This window comes from Pongo pygmaeus, chromosome 13, assembly GCF_028885625.2.
Source record: "Pongo pygmaeus isolate AG05252 chromosome 13, NHGRI_mPonPyg2-v2.0_pri, whole genome shotgun sequence".
NCBI lineage: Eukaryota > Metazoa > Chordata > Mammalia > Primates > Hominidae > Pongo > Pongo pygmaeus.
The window spans coordinates 17866247-17878271 of record NC_072386.2 but is presented as its reverse complement, the minus strand read 5'-3'; the positions used below and the strand labels follow the sequence as shown (position 1 = coordinate 17878271).

General features: G+C 38.6%; 1 protein-coding gene across 1 annotated transcript in view; it reads right to left on the bottom strand.

Moving 5' to 3' along the window:
* The window catches only part of LOC129044594 (contactin-associated protein-like 3), a 237117-nt gene that overhangs the window by 224221 nt on the left and 871 nt on the right, over positions 1 to 12025 (bottom strand).

Genomic DNA, 12025 nt, shown 5'->3' with positions numbered 1-12025 from the left:
AAATGAAGGAAAACATATTAAGGGCAGCCAGAGAGAATGGTCAGGGTTACCCACAAAGGGAAGCCCATCAGACTAACAGTGGATCTCTCAGCAGAAACTCTACAAGCCAGAAGACAGTGGGGGCCAATATTCAACAGTCTTAAAGAAAAGAATTTTCAATCCAGAATTTCATATCCAGCCAAACTAAGCTTCATAACTGAAGGAGAAATAAAATCCTTTACAGACAAGCAAATGCTGAGAGATTCTGTCACCACCGGGCCTGCCTTACAAGAGCTCCTGAAGGAAGCACTAAACATGGAAAGGAACAACCAGTAACAGCCACTGCAAAAACATGCCAAATTGTAAAGACCATTGAGGCTAGGAAGAAACTGCATCAACTAATGAGCAAAGTAACCAGCTAACATGATAATGACAGGATCAAATTCACACATAACAATATTAACCTTAAATGGAAATGGGCTAAATCCTCCAATTAAAAGACACAGACTGCCAAATTGGATAAAGAGTCAAAACCCATCAGTGTGCTGTATTCAGCAGACCCCACTCACGTGCAGAGACACACACAGGCTCAAAATAAAGGTATGGAGGAAGGTCTACTAAGCAAATGGAAAACAACAAAAAAGCAGGGGTTGCAATCCTAGTCTCAGATAAAACAGACTTTAAACCAACAAAGATCAAAAGAGACAAAGAAGGCCATTACATAATGGTAAAGGGATCAATTCAACAAGAAGAGTTAAATATCCTAAATATATATGCACCCAGTACAGGAGCATCCAGACTCATAAAGCAAGTCCTTAGAGACCTACAAAGAGACTTAGACTTCACACAATAATAATGGGAGACTTTAACACATCATTGTCAACATTAGACAGATCAACAAGACAGAAAGTTAACAAGGATATCCAGGAATTGAACTCAGCTCTGCACCAAGCAGACCTAATAGACATCTACAGAACTCTCCGCCCCAAATCAATAGAATATACACTCTTCTCAGCACCACATCACACTTATTCCAAAATTGACCACATAGTTGGAAGTAAAGCACTCCTCGGCAAATGTAAAAGAACAGAAATTATAACAAACTGTCTCTCAGACCATAGTGCAATCAAACTAGAACTCAGGATTAAGAAACTCACTCAAAACCGCTCAACTACATGGAAACTGAACAACCTGCTCCTGAAGGACTACTGGGTACATAACGAAATGAAGGCAGAAATGAAGATGTTCTTTGAAACCAACGAGAACAGACACAACATACCAGAATCTCTGGGACACATTTAAAGCAGTGTGTAGAGGGAAATTTATAGCACTAAATGCCCACAAGAGAAAGCAGGAAAGATCTAAAATTGACACCGTAACATCACAATTAAAAGAACTAGAGAAACAAGAGCAAACACATTCAAAAGCTAGCAGAAGGCAAGAAATAACTAAGATCAGAGCAGAACTGTAGGAGATAGAGACACAAAAAAACCCTTCAAAAAATCTATGAATCCAGGAGCCAGTTTTTTGAAAAGATCAACAAAATTGATAGACCTCTAGCAAGACATAAAGAAGAAAAGACAGAAGAATCAAATAGACGCAATAAATAATGATAAAGGGGATATTGCCACCGATCCCACAGAAATACAAACTACCATCAGAGAATACTATAAACACCTCTATGCAAATAAACTAGAAAATCTAGAAGAAATGGATAAATTCCTTGACACATACACCCTCCCAAAACTAAACAAGAAAGAAGCTGAATCCCTGAATAGACCAATAACAGGCTCTAAAATTGAGGCAATAATTAATAGCTTACCAACCAAAGTCCAGGATCACACAGATTCACAGCAGAATTCTACCAGAGGTACAAAGAGGAGCTGGTACCATTCCTTCTGAAACTATTCCAATCAATAGAAAAAGAGGGAACCCTCCCTAACTCATTTTATGAGGCCAGCATCATCCTGATATCAAAGCCTGGCAGAGACACAACAAAAAAAGAGAATTTTAGACCAATATCCCCAATGAACATCGATGTAAAAATCCTCAATAAAATACTGGCAAACCGAATCCAGCAGCACATCAAAAAGCTTATCCACCACGATCCAGTTGGCTTCATCCCTGGGATGCAAGGATGATCCAACGTACACAAATCAATAAACGTAATCCAGCATATAAACAGAACCAAAGACAAAAGCCACATGATTATCTCAATAGATGCAGAAAAGGCCTTTGACAAAATTCAACAACACTTCATGCTAAAAACTGTCAATAAACTAGGTATTGATGAGACGTATCTCAAAATAATAAGAGCTATTTATGACAAACACACAGCCAGCATCATACTGAATGGACAAAAACTGGAAGCATTCCCTTTGAAAACTGGCACAAGACAGGGATGCCCTCTCTCACCACTTCTATTCAACATAGTGTTCGAAGTTCTGGCCAGGGCCAATAAGGCAGGAGAAAGAAATAAAGAGTATTCAATTAGGAAAAGAGGAGGTCAAATTGTCCCTGTTTGCAGATGACATGATTGTATATTTAGAAAACCCCATCGTCTCAGCCCAAAATCTCCTTAAGCTGATAAGCAACTTCAGCAAAGTCTCAGGATACAAAATCAATGTGCAAAAATCACAAGCATTCCTATACACCAATAACAGACAGAGAGCCAAATCATGAGTGAACTCCCATTCACAACTGCTTCAAAGAGAATAAAATACCTAGGAATCCAACTTACAAGGGATGTGAAGGACCTCTTCAAGAACTACAAACCACTGCTCAACCAATAAAAGAGGACACAAACAAATGGAAGAACATTCCATGCTCATGGATAGGAAGAATGATATCGTGAAAATCGCCATACTGCCCAAAGTAATTTATAGATTCAATGCCATCCCCATCAAGCTACCAATGACTTTCTCCACAGAATTGGAAAAAACTACTTTAAAGTTCATATGGAACCAAAAAAGAGCCCGCATCGCCAAGACAATCCTAAGCCAAAAGAACAAAAGCTGGAGGCATCACGCTACAGAACAGGGCCCTCAGAAATAATACCACATATCTACAACCATCTAATCTTTAACAAACCTGACAAAAACAAGAAATGGGGAAAGGATTCCCTATTTAATAAATGGTGCTGGGAAAACTGGCTAGCCATATGTAGAAAGCTGAAACTGGATCCCTTCCTTACACCTTATACAAAAATTAATTCAAGATGGATTGAAGACTTAAATGTTAGACCTAAAACCATAAAAATCCTAGAAGAAAACCTAGGCAATACCATTCAGGACACAGGCATGGGCAAGGACTTCATGTCTAAAACACCAAAAGCAATGGCAACAAAAGCCAAAATTGACAAATGCGATCTAATTAAACTAAAGAGCTTCTGCACAGTAAAAGAAACTACCATCAGAGTGAACAGGCAACCTACAGAATGGGAGAAAATTTTTGCAACCTACTCATCTGACAAAGGGCTAATATCCAGAATCTACAATGAACTCAAACAAATTTACAAGCAAAAACCAAACAACCCCATCAAAAAGTGGGCAAAGGATATGAACAGACACTGCTCAAAAGAAGACATTTATGCAGCCAAAAAACACATGAAGAAATGCTCATCACCACTGGCAATCAAATGCAAATCAAAACCACAATGAGATACCATCTCATACCAGTGAGAATGATGATCATTAAAAAGTCAGGAAACAACAGGTGCTGGAGAGGATGTGGAGAAATAGGAACACTTTTACACTGTTGGTGGGACTGTAAACTAGTTCAACAATTGCGTAAGTCAGTGTGGCAATTCCTCAGGGATCTAGAACTAGAAAAACCATTTGACCCAGCCATCCCATTACTGGGTATATACCCAAAGGATTATAAATCATGCTGCTATAAAGACACATGCACATGTATGTTTATTGTGGCACCATTCACAACAGCAAAGACTTGAAACCAACCCAAATGTCCAACAATGATAGACTGGATTATGAAAATGTGGCACATATACACCATGGAATACTATGCAGCCATAAAAAATGATGAGTTCATGTCCTTTGTAGGGACATGGATGAAGCAGGAAACCACCATTCTCAGCAAACTATCGCAAGGACAAAAAACCAAACACCGCATGTTCTCACTCATACGTGGGAATTGAACAATGAGAACACATGGACACAGGAAGGGGAACATTACACAACGGGGACTGTTGTGGGGTGGGGGTAGGGGGGGAGGGATAGCATTAGGAGATATACCTAATGCTAAATGACGAGTTAATGGGTGCAACACACCAACATGGCACATGTATACATATGTAACAAACCTGCACGTTGTGCACATGTACCCTAAAACAAAGTATAATAATAATAAAATAATAAAAAAGTTCAGTGTTTGAGTTCTCTCTTTGTCTCTTGGCCTCTGCGATGCCTGCAGAAACCCAGTCGCAACCCATTCATTCATATTCCTCTCCTTAGAGCCAGGAGTTAGTGCCCCGAGGGCAGTGCTGAATCCCTGGACAGGACTCGGGATAAATGCATTCCCCCTGCTGTCTCTCACTGGCACAGCTGTGAAACACATTCTATTGGCTTCCTGAGAGCTTCCCAGGGAGTTCACGCCCCAGTTGCTCACAGAAGTGACCAGCTCAATGATGCCCCCTTTTGGTGGATTTTTCTTCTCTATTCCATTCTTCCCTCTTCTATGAGCTCACTTTCTAAAAGAGGCTACCTGCACAAATGCCCATCACAGGCTCAGCTTTCTAAGAAAACTCTGGCTGGGACAGTGGACTTTCCAGAATGGAATGTGGGCAGTATTCTAAAATATTAAATAAAACGCAATAAGAAAATCAAAGGGATGAATGCCATATGGCATGAAGAAGGAGGTAGAGGACATCTGCCTAGCCTGCCAAAAACAAAACAAATTGACAATCAACCCTGGCCACCCAGGAGATGAGCTTTGTCACAGCAATTCTTCCTCATAACCCAGAAAAGAGAAGAAGAAATGGGGACAGTAGAATCAACTGTGACATCCAAAAAAGGAAGGCTGCCCAATCTCTTCTCTAGAATGTGTCAACTGTGATTTATGAAATGACATATGCTATTTTTATATTGCAATGTTTGCTTATCTATAGGTAAGATCTCACTATTTCTTATGTCATGTTATAATTATATTCATGAAGAAGATGACCATTGCACAGCCAAGTACACTGTGAAGAACCGTGAGGAGAGATTTTACCCTATTTGCAAGCTAACAAATGAGTCTGCCAGTTTGTTTCATGGTTGCGGCAGAAGACTCCTGGGTCAAAGCAAAGGACTGTATTACTTATAGCATAGCAAACAATATGAGCATCAGCATGTATGCATCAATTTCCTTGCCTCCAAGTCCTCTGGGGGAACATGGATGGACACAGATGGATGTGTGCACATGCAGTGGGTTACATGACAAGTGAGGAGCCCTGAGCTTAGGGAATTCAAAGTTTTCTATGGGCAGCAGGCATTGCTTGCCCTTTGGCAACACTGCTGAAATAAATCTCTTATAGTTCAAGATGTACTGATAAGCGTGTTAAGCTTATTTTTATACACGAAGAATAACAAATTGTTATTTTATATGGTTATTCACAGTATCTCAAAATCTATGTGATATTTTACTAGCTTAGTTTTATTATAATTTTAAAAGACCATTTGGGTTCCTTTAATTGTTAGTGGACGAGAATAAAAAGAGATAAATTAGTTGCTTTCTTAAAGCTAAGCAACATCATTTTCTATTGAGGAACCCAAAACTTTCCTAACTTTTACAAATGTTTGTAAATTGTAGGTTCGGTGACAGCCTGTGCTATAAAATTTCATAGGCTTATAAGAGCTTTCTTAACACAGCTGTGGATTTTTCTCCTGGTGTTGTACAGCAGTTCAAATTAGCACAAGAATCATAAACCCTATATTTGAACAGCTATATAATATTATGTAGATATTTATTTTCCCATTTGATGTTGCATTACTTTTTCTACCAATCTTCTTACAATAAATTCATAAATATCTTAATTATAGCAAATGTGAAATTCTTAAAGTTGAGAATCATCAAACATATTTCTATTACAGAGATATATTCTTCAAAAAGTCATCTAAAATAGGAAACCCAATTGGGAGACTCCTTAAAAGGTTATCTGCCACAACAGAGGCTTTGCTTAAAATACTGTTCTCTTTGTATTTGTGTTAATAACTGATTTGTCTTTGAAATTAAATTAGGAATCTACTATATCTAGTGGTCTTGAAATCAAAGCCCCCTCTCCCCATTCCTTATCTTCACTGCTGTGTTCAAAAAGACTAGACTCCAGTGACCTGTCCAAAGCTGGGTTAAATATAGGATGTCTGAGAGACACCCTTCTTTCATAGTTTGAGGGTAAGCATGTATGTATATGTGTGTGGGGGGAAGGGGGAGGAGGTTAGCTGTATCAGAGTAGGCATAACACTATATTTTAAATCCCTCCTTCTGTTATAAATGTAAGCTGAAAATAGTCTCTGCTCCCAGCGGCAGCAATCATAAACTGGCTTAGTTCTGCCTGTAATTTAATTTAATTTAACATGTGACATTGAGACACTGTTTCTTTTAATTCACATATAACTTCTTCCACACCCACACTGCAGCCAAATAAACACATACTTATAGAAAAATGTGACTGTTTTCCTGGGCACCCCAACAATTCAACTGTCCCTAAAACACCAGGTTCAATTTAAATTCTATTAGCTTGTCTGAGGGCTAAGATATCTAAAAATCCAAGACAAATTATCATTTGCATATATGGAGGCAGCTCTGATTGAACAGATATCTAAAACTGATAGGTAATATTTTAGATCAAATCACTCCACCAAGTCAAAGACTAATTCAACTGTTCAGTTTCCAAAGAAATTCTTCCATTTTGGTCTAGTGTTCCATAAACATTGACTTTACATTGAAAAGGACTGTGAAGAGATCTCTTGAACTGGCCAGAAAGTTGAAGCTCAAGGTTGTAGAAGATTTGAGCTACCAAGTCCAAGCCTTCTAAAAGATTCCCAATATGTATGTATATCATTTTCCTAACTCTACATTTGCCTGAGAAACAATGACATTCAATAAACTTTTTTCCATGGGCTTTAGTTACTAAATAAGTCAAGGAACTACAAGTTATATATTTCCTGGAAAAATATACTATTATACATATATATTATATATTCAAAACTCTGTAAAGCATATAAAGTATAAGCATATACTGAGTTATAAGGCATAACTCAACATGTTGATTTTAACCTAAAATTTTCTTAAGGCCTCAATTGCAAATGCTTTAATTGCCAATGGTTCATAAACACATCTGTGAATTAGAAGCAAGTAATATCCTCTGTTTTTATACTCTCAAAAAATGTGATTATACTTAATCAAAAGTAATTCAAACCACAGCCCAGGCAATACATAACAGACCATGTCTTCTTGGTAATTTAATTCTTAGAAATAATTTTAATTGCTGCCTTATTAAGTAGGTATGCTACTTAAATTATAATCCTGTAGTTATAAGGTTAAAACTATTTTAAAATCTCAAATGCTTTTAGGTTTCAATCACTCTTTGTATTATTACAACAAAAATGTTCATTAACTGGAACACATGCAGTATCATTTTTTAGCCCCCACTTTATGATATTTTTAAATTTTTATTACCAGAGTAGTCATTTCATTATAAAATTGTAACCAAGCTAAGCATATACTCCATTTTTTAGAAAACTAGATTTACTGTAGGCCTGTTAAGGCTATCATAGTAAGTAATGAATTTCACACGTCTTTTATACAGTATCACAACACATCAAGCAGATATATGAAATCCTTGACAAAAGACATTTAAAACAAACAATTCCATGCTTTATATGTCAAGTAGAAAAGGAATATTTTTTCTACAGTGACAGAGCAGACTTGACAAGTGCACAATCATGTACAACCAAGCGTTTGCAAATGCTCTTACAACATGGAGCAACCGGGCCTAGGGGCAAGCAACCTTTCAGCAGAGTCTCGTCAAAGGTGCGGAAGCCCATTGCAGAAGACCAGATAACAGTCAGTCTGACGGGTTCATTCAGATATCCAAGCTTTAAAAAGTACTTTGAAGACTGATACAGATGTCCTAGGCAATAAACTTCCCAAAAAGAATAGGGAACAATCCCAGTGCCAATTACATCTTTGTCATTCAGAAATCCAGGCTAATTTGATTTAGAGACACACATAAATGAACTGTTATTTCTCATAATTTTTTTTTCAGCCTCTTTATTTTTAATCTACATCTCTTAGGTAAAATGCATCAATTTAACTACATTTACTTATTCTGAGTTTTTCTATTGGTCCATGTTTCCTTTAAACACAATTTTGAATGGTTTTTTAAAGTAACCATTTGATTTTAAAACAAATTTACAGAAAATGTGGAAGAACTATGCTAATATGCTGTATCACCCCGAATACTTCAATGTACATTTGCTACAACAAAGATGTTCTCCTATATAACCATAATATGATCATCACAGTCATCATGGATAAAGTTCCAATATTTTAATCCTCAATCTTGCTCAAGTTTCACCAATTCCCAATCATGTCCTTTATAACATAAGTATTTAATGCAGAATAGTATTTAGTTGCCTTGTTTTCTTAGCCTCTGTCAATCTGGAATGCCTCCTTCCTCACTCCACTCAACCTCTGACAACTTGCTATAGGTCACCACCAGTGCTGTCTCCTGTCTCTCCAGGTCCCCACCCTTGCTACCCTGTGGATGCTTTCCTTACCCTGCTGGTTTCTGAATGCTCCGCCATGGTCCTGGGCCTCCCCACTACCCAGCATGGATGCCTAAGCTGAACTGAATGACCTTAGACTGAATTGTTCAAAAAGAGAAGGGGAGAGGAAGAGGAAGAAGAATGACAAGTAATTTGATTTTTCTTTTTTCAGGATCTAACCAATGTCTTGGAATTGATTATCATTTCCATGGGCTATTTATGCTCCGAACTGTTTGTATACAGTTTGGTGAAAATGAATAAAGGCATCTGAAGTACATTTTTTGTTTTTGTTTTTGTTTTTTTTTTTGAGACAGAGTCTCACTCTGTCACCCAGGCTGGAGTGCAGTGGCACGATCTCGGCTCACTGCCTCCTCACAGGCACCTGCCACCATGCCCTGAAATTGTTTCGTATTTTTAGTAGAGATGGGGTGTTACCATGTTGTCCAGGCTGGTTTCGAACTCCCAACCTCAAGTGATCCACCCGCCTCAGCCTCCCAAAGTGCTGGGATTACAGGTGTGAGCCACCGCGCCCGGCCTGAACTCCATTTTTTATAGAGTTACCATTTGACACTAAAATTAAGAGTCTGTTACTCATCTGCAGAATCTCTCTTTAAATGGTATTACTAAAAGGTCCAAAATGAAACATCTGTAAAAATAATTATTCCTACACTCTGTGAGATCTCTTTCCTGACACATTTCACATCATAAGTGAGTTTCCTAACTAACCCACACACACTTTATAGTAGGCTTACCCTTCTTTCCCCAGGCTGGCTGGCGAACTTGCAAAACATAACCATTTAGGGGAAAAAATTGAGGCAATTAAAATTAAAAGTGTTTTAGGCTAAGTAATGAATAAATTAACCCACTGAAAAGTTACATCAAAGGCTACTACTCAGCATTTTACCAATTACAGGAATTTCTGCAAAATCTGCCCAGCCATTTGTTTGTGTATCCCTGGGATCAGTGCCCAGAGTTCAATCTTTCTCTTGATGCTTCCTGTTGTTTTCAGGGACTCAATGAGAGCAGTAAGTGACTTTCACTCACTGCAAGTCTGTGGGCACTGAAGTTAGGAAAATATTTCCCTTCATGCAGAATCTTCCTAACAAAGCTTTCCCATGTATTTGTCGGGTCAAATAACATTCAGATAAACTGCACATAATCCCCAAAATGCCAAATGTTTAGAGAGCTTTTTTTTGAGACAGAGTTTTGCATTTTGCTCTTGTTGCCCTGGCTGGAGTGCTATGGTGGGATCTCGGCTCACTGCAACCTCCACCTCCCAGGTTCAAGCGATTCTCCTGCCTCAGCCTCCCGAGTAGCTGGTGGCAGATGCCTGCCACCACACCCGGCTAGTTTTTGTATTTTTAGTAGAGACAGGGTTTTACCATGGTGGCCAAGCTGGTCTCGAACTCCTGACCTCGGGTGATCCACCCATCTCGGCCTCCCAAAGTGCTGGGATTACAGACACGAGCCACCGTGCCAGGCCTAGAGAGCTCTTCTCATGAAGAGCCATTTCATGCCATCATCAACAGGCTGCCTTCGTGGGTGGCCAATGTGCTTCTGGAAAACCAGCTGTGAATAACGTGAGCAACTCATGGTGTCTACGTGAGAAGGAAAGTTTTAGATGTCCTTACTGACTTTCTTCTTGGTATTCAAGGTGGTATAATTATTATAGTTACATAGTTTTATCTGGAAGAATCACTTGATCTAAAAGGTAATTTAAAATTAGTAAAACTTATTAGATAATGAGGATACTAAGTTTCATCAACGAAAGACTGAAAACACCCACAGAAGTAGTACTGAAATTCCAAGTGTCACTCAGCAACTGGCCAGAGTCCCGTCTGGTGCTGAGTCCGTTTGGAACATCTGTCCCCTGCCCTCCCCTCCTCCAAGAAGAACGTTCACTGTAAACGAGAAGAGCTTAATTTCTATGGGCTTCGTAATCCTTCCACTGGATTCCAAGCAAAATAACTATCAACACAACTAATCCTGAGAATAAAAAGTAATCACAACTATGCAACAAAAACAGGAAAGGTGGTGCCAGGGTCTCACTCAGATTTCATTGCTTTGCTTTTCTCAAGGAAGGTCTTTTTGAAGCCCTGTTTATTCAATAGTAAGAGTGACCTCTAGTGACTTATTTTGTTGTTGTATTTTGCCAGTTGATTGGTCAATTACTCTGGCACGCCTTTCTATAAGTAACTCATTTATGTGTTTATTTAAGCCAAACGGCAGTTTCCATTACAAGACCCAAGGATTTTGATTTAAGTAACAACGTTTTATTAACAAAGCCTTCTCACAAAAGCAGATTAAAGTTTAATCTGAAACACGGTACAGCATTTGACCAAAGGAGTCTGGAGCATGTTTTTTGGAGGGGCACACCAAGTGTAGGATTAACTGAGGCGCAACTGAATCAGATGCACAGTGAGTGCATGAACCCATGTGCGTGCCCTGTGTGTGAAGAACCCAGCCTTGAGCCCGCGGGTAGAACAGCACTGAGCTACCGCAAACTTTTCATGACAGCTTAGGAGAACTGCTGAAAGCTACCCTTGGTTATCCTGCAATAATCTAAATTTCCAAACATGGCCACTAGCATTTATTGGAACTTATTTCAAAAGAGATTTTGGTAGGAGAGGGCTGAGGCTGACAGCGGGGAGATGCCACTGAAAGAAAAATAAAAGTGATTTGAGAAGGAGGAGGAAGACATTTTAAAAATTCTAATCTCATGGTTTGATTAATCAAGAAAGAAAGACAACTCCCTGATATTTACTCCAAGCCGAAAAAAAATGTGTAATGTTGTGTAAACATTTTTATGTGTGATAAAATATGGGTACATTATGTTTTGCACAACTGTCTGGAATATCATCATTATATTAGAATCATAGCCCATTCTAGAAATAAAGGCTTCCTAGGTGTTTACCAAATTAAGGAAAATAAAAAACAAGGAACCCGATGGCAAATTAAATAATGTAAATTAGCATCCAGAGAGGAATCATTTTCAAGATCACCTAAATGACTGGCTGAGTTTTGTCTTTAAGCAAGAACTTTCTACTATGAGAAACGAAGCCCCTGACAAGGGTGTTCAAGTGTTATTCCCTTAGTAGTTAGGGCAGGTTATTAATTTGGGGTTCTTAAATTTAGTTTCGCCTACAGGCGCTCTGTCCCTATAGTGCATGGAAGATTAATTAGCATCTTAACTCTGAAGCTGCCAAGGTCGGCAAAACTGTAAGCTGCTAACATCTAAGTTGATGCAGTATGATGTAATGTCTGCCAGTTTTTTCCGT